The sequence below is a fragment of the Grammomys surdaster genome, unplaced genomic scaffold (assembly GCF_004785775.1).
Source record: "Grammomys surdaster isolate TR1022 unplaced genomic scaffold, NIH_TR_1.0 125985, whole genome shotgun sequence".
In the NCBI taxonomy this organism is placed as follows: domain Eukaryota; kingdom Metazoa; phylum Chordata; class Mammalia; order Rodentia; family Muridae; genus Grammomys; species Grammomys surdaster.
This window is the reverse complement of record NW_021620801.1, coordinates 3,166,547-3,185,158: the sequence shown is the minus strand read 5'-3', so window position 1 is coordinate 3,185,158 and position 18,612 is coordinate 3,166,547. Positions and strand designations below refer to the sequence as shown.

Below are 18,612 nucleotides of genomic sequence, written 5' to 3'. Positions count from 1 at the left end.
ATAAATTATCCCCCACTGCACCGAGGATAAAATTAAAATCCTTAACGCATTATGAACAACACACACATACATGCATGCATGCACTCATGCACACATACACATACACACACACACACACTCGATCGAACATGTACACTCACACACACATGCATGCATACATGGATACATGCACAGACTCACACATATGTACATGCACACAAACATGTGGACATATGCATATTTACATGCACACACAAGCACCATCTACATGTTCTATCAGAATCTTTCTCTAATGTGTTCATCTCTCCATGCTTTTCCAATCTACCTGTTGGTGCCCAGTGTTCATCCTCCAGCCAAACTGACTGAGTTCTTCAAGGGCATATGTGCTTCCCTTGTTTAGAATTCTCTTGCCTTGGGCCTGCCTCTGCCAGCAAGAAAATGACTGTTTGTTTGCTAGTTTGCTCTTAAGAAAATGTTTCACTCTGTATCTCTGTCTGACCTAAAATTTACTATGTAGCCTAAGCTTTAAATGCATGGTAATCCTCCTTCCTCAGCCTCCTATATTCTACATTATAGGCCTGAGCCATCTCACCTACCAAGGAAGTACATTTCTGTTCCTTTACAAGGCTGATTTTGTTTGTTTGTCTTATATCAAGGAAATATTCTCAAGGCCACCTGGTCATTCAATAACTATTTACCTGCTGGTAAGTAAGACTCCTGCTGTAGTCCCTGCACAGTCAGCTGTCATCGCTTTTCAGTTTGTTTTTCTTTCACAATCAGAAGCAAATCTTTAAGTCAGGAACTCATGTGACCTTTTACATCTTCTTATTTAGTGGAGCAACAGCATCAAGTCACATCCTGCATGAGTCTCCACTGCTTTCAGTGTTCTCCTCCATCTTTGTCAAGGGAATTTATCATAAAAAAATAAGGAATCCAAGCTCTAACAGTGATAGAGGCCTCTTATAGGAGAACCCAAGTGCTTCTGGTTAAGAAGGGTAAAATCAACAGGACACAGCAGTTTTAAAAGGAGTAAGTTTAGCATTGTCCAGAGAGAAGATGCTAGTATCCATATGCCTCTTATCCTTTTCTGCAAAATTTTAATGGCACCTTCCATTAGAATGGTTTTATGGTGTCTCATGGATCTAGGCAACAGATATAAAATTCATTTATTGCTTATAAAGGATGGATATGAAATCTAAAACTGTGGTTTTAAGATGAGTGAGCTGAGAATACCTGTACCATCATTCTTATGAATTGTGGATAAAGTAAAAGAGGTTCCTGCCCATCATGTTAAAGCTTGTCTTTAACAACATCAACATGTTGGCAGCCAAAGTACATAACTTGAAACTGAAAATAGACCCCCAGACAGTGTTATTAACTTAACAGGCTGGCAAGCCTAAAAAGGGTAAGATTCTGCACAGAACCTTACCAACCTAAGACAAAAGTGCATTGTTTTTGATAATGCATATTCCATGATGGGTAAAGAGAGCATTCTTGTCAGAATGACCTAAGAAAGGCTCAGTCTTGTTTATGAAATAAAAAAGGGGGAGATATGGAGAGCATTGGGGGCTTCTTGGCATGAATCTAACATTGGCCAAGGACAAGGAAATGGGCTGCTTGGCAGGAATATGACATTAGGGTAGAGTAAAGAAGTAATTTCAGGCAGGATTCTAAATCTTAGGCTAGAACAAAGAAGTAGGCCTTAGGCATGAAAATGAGTTTGGGCTAAGACAGGGAAGTAGGCTCAGATATTTTGGTCATCCTGGTAAACCCTTAGAAACAGTGGGCATTGGGGTGATCACAGGACTTTGTTTAGTGCCTTGCTTGTTCCTTGACTATTTGCATCTATTGTATTGCTATTTTCTCAACCTAGAACTGACCTTAATACTTCCATGTAATTAAAATGGTAGAAAAACAAAAAGGAGAATGGGATAGAGGGTTTCTGGGGGTGGAGATGGGGAAAGGGGATAACATCTAAAATGTAAATAAATAAAATACCCAATTTAAAGAAAAAAAGAAGTGATTCTTGTGATGTGGGAGTGTTTGGTTTCCTTTTCAAAGTCTGGGAGACAGCTAAATCTACTAAGTATTTACTACAGGTTAGGTATGACAAATAACAATACTAAGTATGTCTCATTGCACTTCAAAAACTTCCAGCCATTCTGGAAAAAGTTAGGCAGAAAATGGAGGGACTCCAGAATATACAAAGTTCACAAAAGCAATAGCATGGGATGCTAGTCAGACTCCCCCAGCAAGGATATTTACTGTAAAAACAAGTCACACACCATGCCTAACACTCAAATAGCCCTAACAGTGCTTGTTCAGTTCACCTTCCTCATGAATAAATCTTCCTGTCATCTTCAAACCAATTAGCCAAATTAGCTACACATCATATTAAGTTGTACTGCCTCTATGCAAAATTTTTTTCCTCAACCCTACCTGACACCTCTTCTCCCTCAACCCTACCCAGACATTTGTTCTCCTATATGTCCTAGAACATTTTCTATCACTTCATCTTGTTCCTCACACCTCCTTCCCCTCACAGCTTCCCCACACACCTACACCCTCCAGCCTCCATCCCAGCTGGCTGCCTGCCACTCACGTCTCCTGTGTGCCACTGGATCCCCAGTTCTCTCTTATCTGCTGCCTCTGCTGTCACCTACAAGAAACCAGTACTCAAAATATTTGGCAAAAGTGTAGTTGGCACTAGGAAACACTGTCTGGACAAAATCAAACTAACTTTAAATCTCTTTAATTCTTAAACCATCAAGCTGGGAATAACTTTTCACTTGCATTCGAATAGACTTTAAAATTCCTCAAGGAAATCAACTAGGAACCAATGGTCATGAGGATTGGCTCCCTGCCCTCTCAAGATGAGAGCATCAAATAAAAATATTTTGCACAATTAACTATAGGTGAATAAAGATGTGAGCCAATGGGACAGCATATGTGAAAGAATTAAATTAGGTCACTGGGAACAGGTATGCAGCACAGTATTGAAAAGCATCACAAGCATGTCTATGACCTCCTCTCTAGACTCTTCCAGACAGTTCTTATACAGACCACATAAATAATATAGACCAGCCTTAAAAACAGAAATCTTTAAAGATAGCCCTTCTTGCAGCATGGCAGAATTTTATAGTGTTGGTGTGCTGCCTCAAGTGCTAAAATGTCATCAATATCTGTTGTCAGAATAAACAGCATTAGCCCTGTGACCTCTCTTTTCCTGAGCTGGACTGGATTTTGTGGCTGATAACATGTCAGGAGCATTAAAGAGCTTCTGTCTGCTGATACCTTTCTCTGGGCTGTCATTAGAAATCTTAGACTTTACATGTGCAAAACAGACTCTGACTTCCACTCATTAAGGCCAAATGAAAACCTATACAAAGCAGAGTTTTCTCCTCCTCTTCAGAGGGTTTCAACTCAACCTTCTAGTGCTTCTAGCCTAAGGTCTTACCATCTCTTTTGTGCCTCCTGCTTAGCAAACATTCAATCAGAAAATCCTGCCCACTCTACCCCCCACAGAACCTAAAAGCAACCAATGTTCCTCTGTCTATTGCTAACACTCCAACCACCATCATCTCTGACTTGAGTATATGATTTCAGTATTGCACCCTTGTTCCCTAAACATGGATTTTCTAAATGACATCTTGAGATAGCGTTTTAAAGCAGTGGTTCTCAATCTTCTTAATGCTGCAGTCTCTTAATACAGCTCCTCATGTTGTGGTGATCCCCAACCTTAATATTATTTCCATTGTTACTTCATAACTGTAGTTTTGTTACTGTTATGAGTCATTAAGTAAATATCTGTATTTTCTGATAGCCACCTAAGGTCCCTTTTATCTCTCAAATGGCCATAACACACTGATGAGAATTCTTGTTTTAAAGTCTAAGTCAAATCCTATTTCACTCAGAGTAAAAGCTGGAGTCCTTACAATATCCTATGTGTCCATTCTTGGGAGAGAAGGTAAATGACAAAGGACCATACAAACTGGTCACCCCATAAACAATGGAAACTTCTTGCACTGCCATTCTAGAAGCCTAAGTCCAGGACTGAGGCATCTGCAGGTTCTCTTCAATAGCTGGAATGAAAGGTGGGTCCCATGCCTTTCTGATGTCACCTGTGACTTACAGGTAGTCACTGGCATCCACTGTCTTATAGCAGTCTCCCTGTATAGGTATTCATTATCTAAAGTTACCTAGTCGATTCTGTGAGCTCATTGTGAATTCATCTTATCACCTCTTCAGTGACTGTATTTCCAAACATATGATTTTGGAGGCACCACAATTCAGTGTATTTACAGAAATGCACTTACAGGAAGTGACTTTAGACCTTTGTATACTTTGGATCCTCTGCCATAGCCTTCATACTGTACTTGCCACAGAATTCTTGCATTGAGAGTTTTGTCCTTGTCCTGGGAACCATCTTCTTTCAGTATCCTTAACATTTCATGTCTTTGCTCTAAATTCATTTGCTCAGTGAACTCTACACAAACCACCCAACTTTAAACTGAAAGCTAAACTCTCCAACAGAGCACTAGTGTGTTATATGTTGCATTTCCTTCCCACCTGCTTTCTGTTAGTATGGCACCTAACTTATGTTCATATCTATCTTCTCCAGCTAAGATATAAGCTCCATTATGGGGTAGGATGTCTTCGTCTTATTCACTGGATCATCCTAACTTTCAAACATTGGCATCAAGTTAGGGGTCAAAGCATATTCATTGGTAAATAAAGGATATATAAACCCATACCCTTCTGGTATGTTAACAAAAGTCACATCTACATTAAATATTCTCTAAGGCTGAATAATCAGAACCTCAATGTTCGTTGGGAACTTGGGTGACTATAATAAGCATATACCGTCTTTGCTGCAACCCAACTGCCTCATGTTTTCCCCCAATGTGTTTGATGTGTGCTGATTTGTAATTTCCTTTGTTCTTGCACTAGAAAATTCATGAAATTGTTATTGTGATGGAACATGGTACTTAGGATGTCCTCAATGTGTGCTCCTGAGCCATGCTCTCTCATCCTTGGCTCCAGAACAAATGACTTATCCCCCATGAGAGGAGAGCTGCATTTGTGTTTATTGCATCATAAGACTCATGAGAAAAAAATGACATATTGACAGGAGCTCTTCCTGAGCAGAATCTGGAAACACTAGTCTTAAGAATAGAGAAATCCAAGAGGAGTCCTCAAGGAAGTAGCCATGCTTGGGATGTGTCATTGACATAACTTGAGGAAGCAGCCCTAGTCCCAAATGCCACAATGGTCTCTGTAAGGGATAAGACCCACTATCCCAGGCAAGGTAATTAATCAAGTTTTGGCTGAAAAGTGGCAGCTCTGTTTCCATTTAGAATTTGATTTAACCATTTTGACTCCTTAGGCAAACAGAAATTCCGACCTCACTATCATGCCTCACTTTGGTGGGCGGGGGTGGGGGGCATATAAGAAACTTCAAGGGTACAGTGTTTTCATTAAAATGTGTGAACAGACTCCTCCTCCAAGAGGCTACAATGCTAAGAAAAAACCTAATTGCACTTCAAGGTTTGACAGCCTTTGCTGTAGGAAGCTATGTGCATGTAATAATGTTTTATTTTAAGCGAAATGTTCTTCAGTGCAAAAAGGAAGAAGAAAAAAAAGAAGAAATATGGTTGGGAAAATGAAAAAGTGACTTCTAAAAAGTTCTTCATGTAGGCAGATTCAATAAGCATGGAAGCCAGGCCGGGGGTCTCTCATTGCTAGTTGGAAGTTTCATCGGCATGCATATTTCCCAGACACTTCTGGCAGATACTCCTGGACAGCGACACTCTTGCCTGCTCCTGTGACTAGCAAGGCTGTTTCTGAGATGATTATGCAGATTTCAGATCCTGAGACCCAGATCAGGATCATTACCAAGCATCCTTTACTTTGCTTATGCTAATTCTATGACAACCAAATATATGTTAAGTTCAACACGTTTTCAGTGTCACAATTGCCTGGCTTGTATCATCGCCTTGATGTAACTTCCCAATACATGATATGAAGGCTTTTCTAAATGATAAGAAAAAATGCTTTTTATAAACATCCTTTCATTGTTGTTGCTAACAGTAGATACTTACATAGTACCCCTACAGGTGGCTTTTACTACCAAGGAGGAGAATAGTAAGCCAGAAAGCCGACTGAATAACATTCTATGTAAGAAGTATTTCTTTGCTTAAAATTGCAGTATATAACATGGGCTTTTAAAGTTTCAGATAATTTCTGACATTTAAGTTAAATTAGTGCTTAGTCACTCTCCCTCAATAGAGACATTTATATAGTACCCAAGCATTCAAATATAAATATATTCAGGTCACTGGATTTTGTGCTGCATTGATTTCTTTAGCTCATTCATGCACCATCTGTGAAAATTACTCCTATCGCTCTCCTTATGTGTTAGTGCATAGCTTCCACCCTATAATTTTTACAACATGTAATTCAAATCCAGCCATTAATGGTCACTTAAAATAAACCACTTCTCTCTTTATGAAATCAATCAGCTTCTCCCTCCACCCCTTCTCATACTGACAAGTACTCAGATGGTTCTGAAGACTATGGAAAAGTGGGCATGAAAAGGGTAAATATTTACAATGACACTCTTATCTTGCAAAGTGATTGCAGCCAGTAATTTTCAAATCTCTAAAAAAGAAATGGGCTGTTGTAATATTTCATTCCCAGAAGAAGCAGCAGAGCACAAGAAAGACACAGCACACGAAGTTTACTATGTCCTATCATGACACTAACCCTACCCTGCTATCTCCAAAGAGTCTTTGCCTGAATCCAGTTGACAGTGGGCATGTTCATCTAAAATATTATTATTGGGTAGAGAATTACAAAGAAAAGTGACTTAAAGGAAGCACACAGAACAGAGAACCAAATGCACATAGCCACTTCTCTACTCCTGAATTCACAGGTAACATACAGTCATCAAAATCTATCCAAGTACGAAATGTGGTTTTAGGGGAAAGAAAACACTTTGAGTCACAGGAATTACCCTTCATCTGAAGTATAAACAATTCCATGAAGAAGTATAAATCATCTACGCACAGCAGAGAACTATAACTGAGCCACATCTACCCCAGTCCCTGTGTCTCTTGGAGATATCAGCCTAAGGCAAGAAGATGATTCAATTCATAGGCTTGCAGAGTCAAACTGGAAAGGCAAAAGATATGCTTAAAGTTTTCTAACATGAAGTAAAGTTTATGGAGTTGGTGCTACATACAACCAACTCTTCTGTTTTGACCAGGACAGATACTTTCCTGACTTCTAATCCCAGGCAGACCACCATGATAATTGTGCTTAGTTTTAATTATAAACTCCACAGTCATGTGGGGCGTGAATCTCACCGAGCAATATCTAGATCAGGTTGACTGTGGCTATTTTTGAAAGAGATTGTAAGTGGCTCTAAATTTCCCTGTGAAGTTCTCCTCATTGGTCACAGCACTGAAACACTCCACTTTGCGTTGTAGCGTCCTAATATTTTCAGCTTTTTCTATTTTCAGAGTCCTTTTCTGTCTCATCTTCAAAGAGAGTCATTTCATCTAATCATCTATTTGATCTATATTCTAATATCTTCTAAATGTTTCATTAGCAATTTCCTGTAGACTCTGAGTTCTTCTAAGAGGAAGTAGAACAAGACGACCAAGAACTCCAGCCTTAATTTGGGACATCGATTCAAGTTCTTGTATTGTGTTGGAAAGGGTGCTGTAATTCTCTGGGCTTCAGATTCTTTTTGCTTTTAAAATGCAAATGATCAAGGTGTTATTTTATAGATTGATTCTTATAATTCATTTTATATGCTGGGAATTTTGACTCTGTTCTCTGATTATGGTAGATCCTTAACATCTATCAGCTAATTCTATTTTATTAGTTAGGTCAGTAACTTTATACTTCTAAAATTAAAACTTAAAATTTAACTTATTATTACTTTGTATTAATCAAACCTATATACAATTTCTAGAACTGTAGATACATATATATGTATATATATACACTGCATTATTTGAAAATAATGATTTAGTGACTTTTGTTCTTTGTTATTGTTAGGAAATACAAGATCTATCTAAATATAATACACAAGTATGTACTGTGACATAATGTGGTGATGTGAATTGCTACAAAGTTCATTAAGATGTTCATATCTAGAACTCCAAGGAGGTTTTTGGATTAATGAGTGACCATCTATAGTATTTTTTGTCTGGGTTTATTTTGTAGAGATACAAGAGAACACAAGAAAAACAGACAGAAACTAGAAGGCTAATCTGCTTAGTAGATTGTGTTCAATTTTATATATAGTTTTGTAAGTTAAAAATACAGGCACACAAGCTGAAGTTACTAGCAATGTGGCCATCACTGATCATCCTGGCATAATATTTGAGGTTTAAGAAGATAAAAATGGGGGAGAGGGAATCTGTGGGCAAATCAGAAGTACAAATAGCAGTATTGAAACCCCTTTTCTACACAGAAATGAAGTCAGTTGTGACAAAGAATATGACTATTGAAGAAACACAACCTTCTCCTCCTCACATAGGTGGAATCCTTTGGAAGACCTCCAAACCAGAACAAGCAGAGTTGAGACACTGTAGAAAGAAATAGTAAGAAAACCAGAGTACAAAGGGGCAGCCCAGGATAGAGCAGTAGTTCAAAATGCATATGGAGACATGAAAAACCAAGATTGAACTAGTCAGTAGTAAAGATTTGTGGAAAAGAAATAATGAGTAATTGAGAAAATGCCTTTGGCATCGTTTTTTCTCAAGTAACTTCTTTGTGACAGCTGTCATTTGTGTAAGTGAATTGGAAAATATCACATAAATTACTAGAAGGCTCCAAGGCTGAAAGAACAAAGGTGAAGGCTGAGACAGCTTATATTCTTGGGATATTCAAGTTGGAAGGATCACAGAGGCCATGTACATTAAAAGTCCTTCAACATGATGATTTACCATTCATGTGGTCATGCAATAGTGTTAATATTATCTATAATACACAGCATTTTTATAGTAACTTTATCTGTAGGGTCTATAGAATACATTCTACGTCTCTGGTTTTATTTAAGATATTTTGCACTTTTTTTTGAAGAAAACTAATCATCATGGGCAATGAGAAATAGATACTTCATGTGAAATGGGATTTCCAATCCTGGGCAAACAAAATGGTGGCTGTGATGGTTATTTTTGACCTAATGCAACTGGAATCACTCTAGAGGAGAGTCTGAATGAAGAACTTCCTAGGTAATGTTTGCCTATGGGCATGGTTATGGGGGGACTTTCTTAATCATGCTAACTGAAACAGGAAAGCTCATCCTGAATGTGAACAGCACATTGTAAGGCTAGACTTTCTTCATTCTCAACAAATCATTCAGGTTTTAGACCATTCCCCTTGGACATACTTCTCCTATTATTTTAGATATAATAGATTCACTAATGAAACATCAATTGTCTAGAATCATTTTCCCGTTCTCCATTTTCAGCTTACAGTCAATTTCATTTTCCTTGAAAGTACAATCTGTCATTGCTTCTGTCAGTATGCTGACTTCCCATTTCTAGCCAAACCGAAATCCTCAAATGGAGAGCATCAAAAGAAATGAATCCAGGTTAATAAGATTGTAAATAATATTGACCAAAAAGTAAGATATATTTCCTACTCACTGGTTCTCCTCCTTTTCTTTCAGTAGCAAATATATTTTCCCTTGAATATTAACATTTAGTAGATATTGAAAAATGATAAACATAGAACTTAGCACTCTAGTAAATGTTCACAAGTGAACTAGAATTTGTAGTCTGGCCATTTTATTTACATGAAAATGGACATTATGGAAACCGAGGAGATAGTTCAGTCTGTAAAATGATTATTTAGCAAGCATAAGGAGATGAGTTCACATCTCCATTACCAGCACAATAGCCAGGCATAATAGCACAGGTCTATAATCCAGTGCTAGGACTATAGAAACAGGAAAATTTCCAGAGCTCACTTGCCAGCTAATAATGCCAAAACAGTGAGCTCTGGTTTCAGTGACAGACCATATATATAATTTACTTTTCTTTGATATGATAAAACTCCATGAGTAAAAGCAACTTAATAGACAGAGTCCATTGTTGTGGTAAGGCATGTCAGCAGGAACAGGTATCATAGAGATTACATCTTTAAGCTCACACACAGGGAGTAAAGATAGCAAACTAGAAGTGAGTGAGGTTATAAACCCATAAAGCCCACTGACATAAAGTTACCTGTGTTATTTAAAGTCCAGTGACATGCGTTGTCCAGCAAGGCTCTACACCTAATAGTTCATAATCTTCAAATGCCTTCACAGAAGAGGACCAAGTAGTCAAATGTGTGACTCTATGGGGAATATTTCTCATCAAGCCCATTCTCAAGCAATAAGGTAGAAAATGATAGAGGAAGACACAAGATAGCAATCTCAGGCCTCTCCACACACACACGAACACATACACAAAGACACATACATGGACACACATTAACACATATGTAAGTATACATACATGGACACATGAGTACACGCACATGGGCGTACCCTAGTGCACACACATAAACACACACATGGACATTTATACAAGTATGCACACATGGAAACACACATGGAAACGCATATGGATACACACATACACACAGATAATACCCCAACTAAGTTACAATAAAAAAACTGCAGAAGTTCCTTATGTTATTTTGCACAGTTTGGTGCTTATAACAGATCATGATAATGTACTCAGTATTAAAAAAAAGCTTAAAGAAAGTTTTTGCCCTAGGGAAATGATGAACAATTGAAGAAATATCTGTTTAATCTGACTTAATCATTATATGTAGTGTGTGTGTTTATGTGTTTGTGTGTGTGTGTTTGAAACTTTGAATTGTATTCCATTAGTATGTACAATTTTGTGCTTTATGTGTTAGCTAAAAATAAATTTAATAAAAAATATATTTTACAAATACTGAAAGGAAATAAGAAGCAAATAACATTTGAATCCAACAGTAGGGTTGATCTGTCATTTTCCATCTAGCCTCGTGTGACAGAACACATTATGATCTTTCTTATTTGTTGTGGGAGCCACTAATAAACATAATCTAAACAAAAACAAAAAATCAAAACAAACAAACAAACAAAAAACCCAGAACCTGCTGACAAGAAAAAATAGGCCAGACAAGGTTCTATAATACCAGATAAAGCTAAAATAGGAATACAGCAAAACTAAATCCTAGAAACAACACAGCCCAAAGAATCATCTAAGCAGGGGCATATAGAGACTGAAATGACAATCACAGAGGCTGGATGGGTCTGTGCTAGGTCCTCTGCAAAAACATTATATTTGTGTAGCTTGATGGTTTTGTAGGACTGCTAACAGTGGGAGTTGGGGGTGGGGTGTTTTTGACTCTGTTGCCTGCTCTTGGGACCCTTTCTCTCTTACTGGATTGCTTTACCCAGCCTTGATGTAAGGATTTGTGCCTGGTCTTATTCTATCTTCTTATGTGCTGCTTGGTTGATATCCATAGGAAGCCTGCACTTTTATGAAGGAAAACAGAGGAGTGGATCTAGAGGAGGGGACACCTTGGAGGAGTGGAAGAAGGTGAAACTGTGGTCAGGATACATTGTATGGGAGAAGGATAAAATTTAAAAAAATAAATAAATAAATTGATTAAAAACCAACCTTGAAACACTTCAGTTTAGAGAGAAGAGGACTGGTTTCCAGAGACAAGATGAAAGGAGTAGCCTATTAACCTTCAGCTACTCTAAGCACCAGCAAAAAGAGAGGTTTTGAATTATGAAAAAAATATTACAACAGCAAACTTGTTTCTAGCATGTTCTGTTATTTTGTAGTTTGTAATAGCCTCCTGCCTTCTAAGAAGGGAAGTCTGCAACTTAGAGCATCCTTGCTTTGCTGCACATCACTAAGGGGTGAGGGGAAATAAACGTATCAACTCCACCATATGAGACTATCCCAGAGGCATCATTTGGATTCCTGTGTCCATGAGGATGCAGGATGGAGGAGGACCTGCAGGCCAGTCTTATAAGGACCAAGGATTATAAGATGAAAATAAGATCTAGTGCAGGTACCCAAAAGAAACTACACAAATATGCTCTATAAAATAATAAATGATGACTTTTAAAGTAAATAGTGCAAAGTATTCACAGGCAGCATCCTACTGAGTGCCATCATCCTCCTGGGCAGCCAGTCAGATATCAGCAGGTTTGAAGGTCATTTAATGTACCCTCCCTCACAATCAGAAGCTTGTAAAACCTGGTCCAGAGAATGGGATCTCTATTGTTTCTCTCCCTGCATGAACACTTGACATTCTGAACTGACAAGGATAATTGTCCAACCAGGGTTTTCTAATAAAGAGCGAAGACACATCATTGCCTGATCCCTTAAGAATTAATACAAATGAGCCCATCAATCACCTGGACAGGAAATGCCCCCCGAGAAAAGCTCTTTTGTCTAGAAACTTCAGAAATAGTACAAAGCTTACCTAAAATTGTTTGTTAGCTGCCAGGAGCCATCATAGAGAAGCTGAAAACTAGTAGGTGATCGTCCTGTGATGGTTCTACTATAGACTGTCAAAGTTACTAACTGATATGCTTCTCTAAGCAAGACCAAGAAGATTACATCTGAGGAAAGATTTCTGCTATTATCATGTGTTTCCCATTATTATTAAATACATCTAACAATCACTAGTTCTTAGCCCAACCTTTTTTTTGAGTTAGATATTTTATTATTAAGTTTGTCATGCAACATATTTAGATGATGTTTTCCCCTCCCTTTACTTCGCCCAGACTCTCCCAAATTCCTTACTCACTCAACTTTATGTCGCAAAAGCTCTCTCTGAAAAAAAAATTAAACCCTAAGAAATGAGAACAACCACTGACACAAACACAGAAATGAAAATGAAAACAAACAGACAGAAGATCAATAAGAAAATTCTCAAACAAAGCAAAAATACAAAAATAACCATTGAGTTTTGCTTTGTGTTGGCCAACCTCTCTTGGGTACGGGACCTGCCATGGGGTGTAGTTGATATACCTAATGACTCTCCAATGGAGAAAGGTTATTTCTCTTTTGCCAGCAGGTATTAGTTGCAGACAACTTTGTGGTTAGGGGTGAGTCTTTAAGCAGTATTTGAGGTCAGTTTGTCTCTTGATCTTAACCATTCCATTCTGAGTGGAGTAAGAAGAAATCTCAAAATGATTTAACTTGTTTTTCCATAATTTCCAGAGTTGTGGACCATTTTGGAGATCTTTATTATTATTATTATTATTATTATTACTACTACTACTACTACCATTACTCTTTAACCTTTTTTTACAGTCCCATCATTATCCCGCTCCTGGTCCACCTTCTGACAGTTCCTTATCCCATTCCTCCTACCCCATCCCCACCCCACCCTCACCAGACCTCCCCGCCTCCCTGGGGCCTCAAGTCTCTTGAGGGTTAGGTGCTTCTTCTCTTTGAGGCCAGACTAGGCAGTCATCTGCTATATATGTGTCCGGGGCCTCATATCAGCTGGTGTATGCTGCCTAGTTGGTGGCTCAGTGTCTGAGAGATCTCGGAGGTCCAGGTGAGTTGAGACTACTGGTCTTCCTATGGGGCCACCCTCCTCCTCAGCTTTTTCTTTCTTTTTTTTTTCTTTTTTTAAAATTTTTTCTCAAATCATAATTAATTCACACAGGGGTATAAACACAGAAAGGCAGGATGTGGGGAAGGGAATGACACTGGCGTGTGGGTGTTCAGGGGGAATACAGATATCTTCAGAACCGGGTATCGGCTAGGTGAAGGTTCAGGAGACAGGTCACTATGACTTTGCCTATGACTCGCTTGTCTTTATCTAAGTTGGTATTGTCTGCCAAGGCTACCTATTTACAAGGTCTATGACTACTCAGGCTGGTAAATTTCCACAAAAGCTACCTGTTGACATTAGCTTATAGCCATCTGTTTTAATGTTTTTCCACTGAGACCCAAGACTTGGTGTTTGTATACATGTATGACAGGCCTATTGCTGATTTTAGGCCTATGGCTGATTTTAGGCTTACAGTGTGTAAGCAGGGCTGCCCCTGACATCTCCTCCCTTCTCTAAGTATAGAAGGTTAGCCCAACCTTTTGACCAGATTTCTGTAGAACAACGAAGATATGCTGTCTTGTAGTGATGCTATATAGACAAATAAATGATTTCTTAATTATTAATGAAGATTCTATGAAAATTCCTAAAATTATATTAATTACATTAATATATTTTATAATAGGACTTCTATTAAGTCCTTTCTGATGTCAAAACTGCAATGAGAACTCTGCCAGTCTTCAAGTATCATGAGTTAATTGTTTCTGAGATAGCAAGAAGGCATCTACAATGTACAACACATGCATTAACCAAAGGTCATAAAAAGGTAACAAAGGATTTACTACAGGTACAAGGACAGAAGATACAATATTGACTGGATTTATCTATATAAAACTTCACTAATAACTTAGTCACAAAATTATGGTTTTAAATTTCAATGACCCTGTTGGACTAATGACAGATAATGAATGATTAGCCAGATAATTACTCTTAATGGATATGCACGTAAACACTGTCTGCTGTATACTTCTTATTCAACTTATGACTTGAATTTATATTTGACCATCTAGTGAACTTTTGTTAAAAGGGGATACTTAGAAAAAACCATGTGATCTATTATTCTAGAAAAGGTGCAAAAGACTAGGAAATATTACATTAGTAGGCAGCATTTCTAGTAAAGGCAATTGGGAGTGAGAGCATTGGGACCAAGGGCATTGTTACATCAGAGCAGGAGAAGAAAGCAAGGTTATAATGAGAATGCATAATAGGATAACTTAGCATATATAAGGCAACTTAAAAATTAAGAGAGCAATATGCAGAATTCAGAAGGAAAGAGGATAAAAGAAGAAGCTGCAGAGAGAGCAGAAGGAGCAGGCAGATTTCTTATGCGACTGAACATGTCTTTTCTTAATGGCAAGGCAAGGCTTAGTCTTACTAAAGAGGACAAAGCTTTCTTCTTACAGACTTGGGTTTATTTCATTTAGCAATAAGAGTAGAAGGTTTTCCTTTCTCTATACAATGAAGATTGAAGTTCATTTTTCATCTAGAATGAATGAGTTCTTTCTGCACAGGCACTTGGTCTTTTGCTCCATATGCATATGTAAGTATGTGTGTGTGTGTGTGTGTGTGTGTGTGTGTGTGTGTGTCTGTGTGTGTGTGTGTCTGTGTGTGTAAGTATGTAATTATGAGATACGTGTGTAGCTGGGCCCAACTGGTTTGAAAGGAGATGTATGAATGTGTAAGCATTAATTTGTATATGATTTTATGTGAGTTTTTCCATTATTGCTTTTGTAAAAATTTTTCCTTCCTTGAACATGACTCTCTTCTCCTGGTTCAATAGAAGTTTATTGCTCCAAACCTTCCCCTTCAGCCTGACAAGTAAGAGGCATCTGGTCAAGAGGGAAAGGGCTCTAGCAATTAATCCTTTACTAAATCCCCTGATGTTTTACAATGAAGTACTAAATGCCAGACACTGCAATTTCTGACCTCAGAGGAACTCAGGCAGGTCAGCTACAGCAGCAAAGTGACTTAGACGTAAGATAGGCAAACATGTTATTATTGAACAGCAACCCTAAATATCTTGTAAAACCAAGTCTTGCCCACACCAGTGCTCTTTCTCCTGGAACCTTCAAGAGAGAACCAAGAAAGAACGAACTACCAGGCCTGGTTCCCTTGCAGTTAGCACAATGGTCTTTTCAATCAATGTCTATTCTCAGCCTCTTGAGAGTGTTTTCTTCTATATGATCTCTTGAGTCCTGTCTCACTCTCCTCCCTTAAGGTTCTCTTGCTTTACTCTTCTACAGTGCACTCTGTGTCTCTTTCCTATTCTTGTAGCAGTGATCACAAGGACCTAAGGGCCAGAGCAAGATGGCAATAGCAATCTAGCTTCAGAAACAACAATTTTTAATTTTTTCTAGATTTATTTCTGTCTTTCTTTTCATATACTATACTTACGTTTTGAGTAGCAGATTTTTATGTCATTTTTCAATATCAACTTCTTATTCCTCTACTCAGATATAGCACAATATCATTAGATCACTTTTTTGTTTCCTTTACAGAATCCTCCATCCAAATTTGTAAAATACTAGGAATCAAACTCAGAGCTTTGCACATGCTGTAAGTGATCTACATCCGAACTCCATCTCCACTTAACTCCATACACTCTAAATAAAACAACTCTCTCTTCATATCAGCCATATATGTGTGTGTGTATATATATATATATATATATATATATATCCTTACTACTTCATTTTGCCTTTTTTATCTTCATATTTTATTTATTTTATCAATATCAAAACATGTAATGCTGTTCTTTGGCCAATATATATCATACCTATTAGTGATTGCAAAACTGAAAAATCAATAGATAGGTGTAGATGTCTTTCATAAGTAGCAGGCTTATCTTTTAAACACAAAGGCATTGAGCACAATTTTCAGCATTGCACAAAAAGCAACATATAGCAGCACATCTATTCTAAATAAATTTACTTCAGAGACAAGCTTATTGTTTTTGAAATAAGCAAGATTTCTTCTTAGTTTCAAGGTTCATAGTTCAATGTCAGTTTAAGACTATAGAAAATAGACCTCACTGTCCCCGGACACCGAGGGACACCAGGCAGGTGGCTAGTACCATCAAGATCTGGACTTCAGAGCACATCTTTGACCATCCATGGGAAACAGTTACTACAGCTGCAATGCAGAAATACCCAAACCCCATGAACCCAAGCATGGTGGTGCTGGACAGACATGTCGATCCCTCTGGAAAGTTGCACAGCCACAGACTGCTCAGCACAGAGAGGGGTCTGCCTTCCATTGTGAAGTCTCTTATTGGTGCAGCAAGAACGAAAACATATGTGCAAGAGCATTCTGTAGTTGACCCGGTAAAGAGGACAACGGCGCTCAAGTCCACCAACATCTCATTTACAAATATGGTCTCAGCGGATGAGAGGCTCACATACAAACCACACCCCCAGGACCCAGAGAAAACTGTTCTAACCCAGGAAGCCCTCATCACTGTGAAAGGGGTCAGCCTCAGCAGCTACCTTGAAGGACTCCTGGCAAGCACCATATCTTCCAATGCTAACAAAGGCCAAGAAGCAATGGAGTGGGTGATACATAAACTGAATGCTGAGATTGAAGGCCGGCGGTGGCGGCGGCGGCACTAGTGGACAAATGACAGAGGGAATTGGTGTGCAGCATCAGGGCCCCAGGACTCTCAAGCTGGCATCATATTATTTGTTATTTAAAAGACACAATTATTTTAGGTAGTTTTTTTTTTTTTTTTTTTTTATGAGCTGGGGTAAGGCTGTGACTTTTGATCAAAACAAAAAATCCAGAACTTCTAAATCAAAGGGATCATCTAAGTTAGGATGTGAGAAGACTGACTGGGAAAGGCTGTGTTCATGCGAAAAATTAATGGCTTTGTTTGTTGTTGTTTAAGTACAACAAACAAAGTTATCTGGAGTCTCTTAAAGCTCCAGGTACTGGAACACTACCTGGCTGCGGACCAACCAGAGCAGAGCCCAGCCACCGTCCTGTCCACACAGTTGCCTGCTGCTGTGAACCAGAACCTCCTGCATGAGGAACTCACTCTACAAAGAGACTGTAACATTTTAAATGACATTAATTTGTATAAAATAACTGCCCTGCTGGAAACCAGTGTTTGGATTTGGTACTTAAATGATATTTTTGGAGTGAAAATTAGCAATAAGATAATATATAACTCCAGCAAAAATAGTATTTTATTGTATTAACAGGTACTATATTGATTTGTCAAATTTTGTGACTTAGGAAAGGCATTCCCTTCCTTGAATTTGTATTTTGTGATTTTCCACACTGTACTGTGGGCTGGTTATTTTAACTGAAAAAATAAAGTCATGACCTGAAAAAAAAAAAGACTATAGAAAATAATATCACTTTCATTCTCTCACAAGAGTAAACTTGCTGCATTTTATGTGACTGTCTTAGGTACTGTGAAAAGTACTTTATATTGCTGTATAGAGACACCATGACCAAGGCAACTCTTACAAAAGAAAACGTTTTATTGGGGGTTTGTTTACCCGTGATCATCATGGAAGCAAGCAGACAGACATGGTGCTCAGACAGTAACTGAGAGCTCCTTGATTGGCAGGGAGGAGCGAGGGAGGGGAAGGAAACAGAGAAAAATTAACACAAACAGAGAGGAAGGAGGGAGGGAGGGAGGGAGGGAGGGAGGGAGGAGAGAGAGAGAGAGAGAGAGAGAGAGAGAGAGAGAGAGAGAGAGAGAGACTGAGACTAGTCTGGGATTTTAAAATCTCAAACCCACCCTGAGTGCCACAATTCTTCCAACAGGGTCACACCTAATTGAATAAGAGCACACCCACTAATCTTTCCCAAATAGTTCCACTAACTGGAGATCAAGCATTCAAACACATGAGGCTGTAAGAGCCATCCTCAATCAATCAAAAAAACCACACTAACTGAGGAATGTTTTGTTTATAAAGTTTAAGTGATCCTATTAGGTAGTTAGACAGAAACTGGAAGCCTTGGAGACCATTAAGGTTGGACCCA

At 38.4% G+C, this 18,612-nt stretch overlaps 1 pseudogene; it reads left to right on the top strand.

The window, feature by feature from the left end:
- The first annotated feature begins 16,742 nt into the window (after nt 1-16,742).
- On the top strand, nt 16,743-17,228 carry LOC114609882 (annotated as a pseudogene).
- Nucleotides 17,229-18,612: the final 1,384 nt, after the last annotated feature.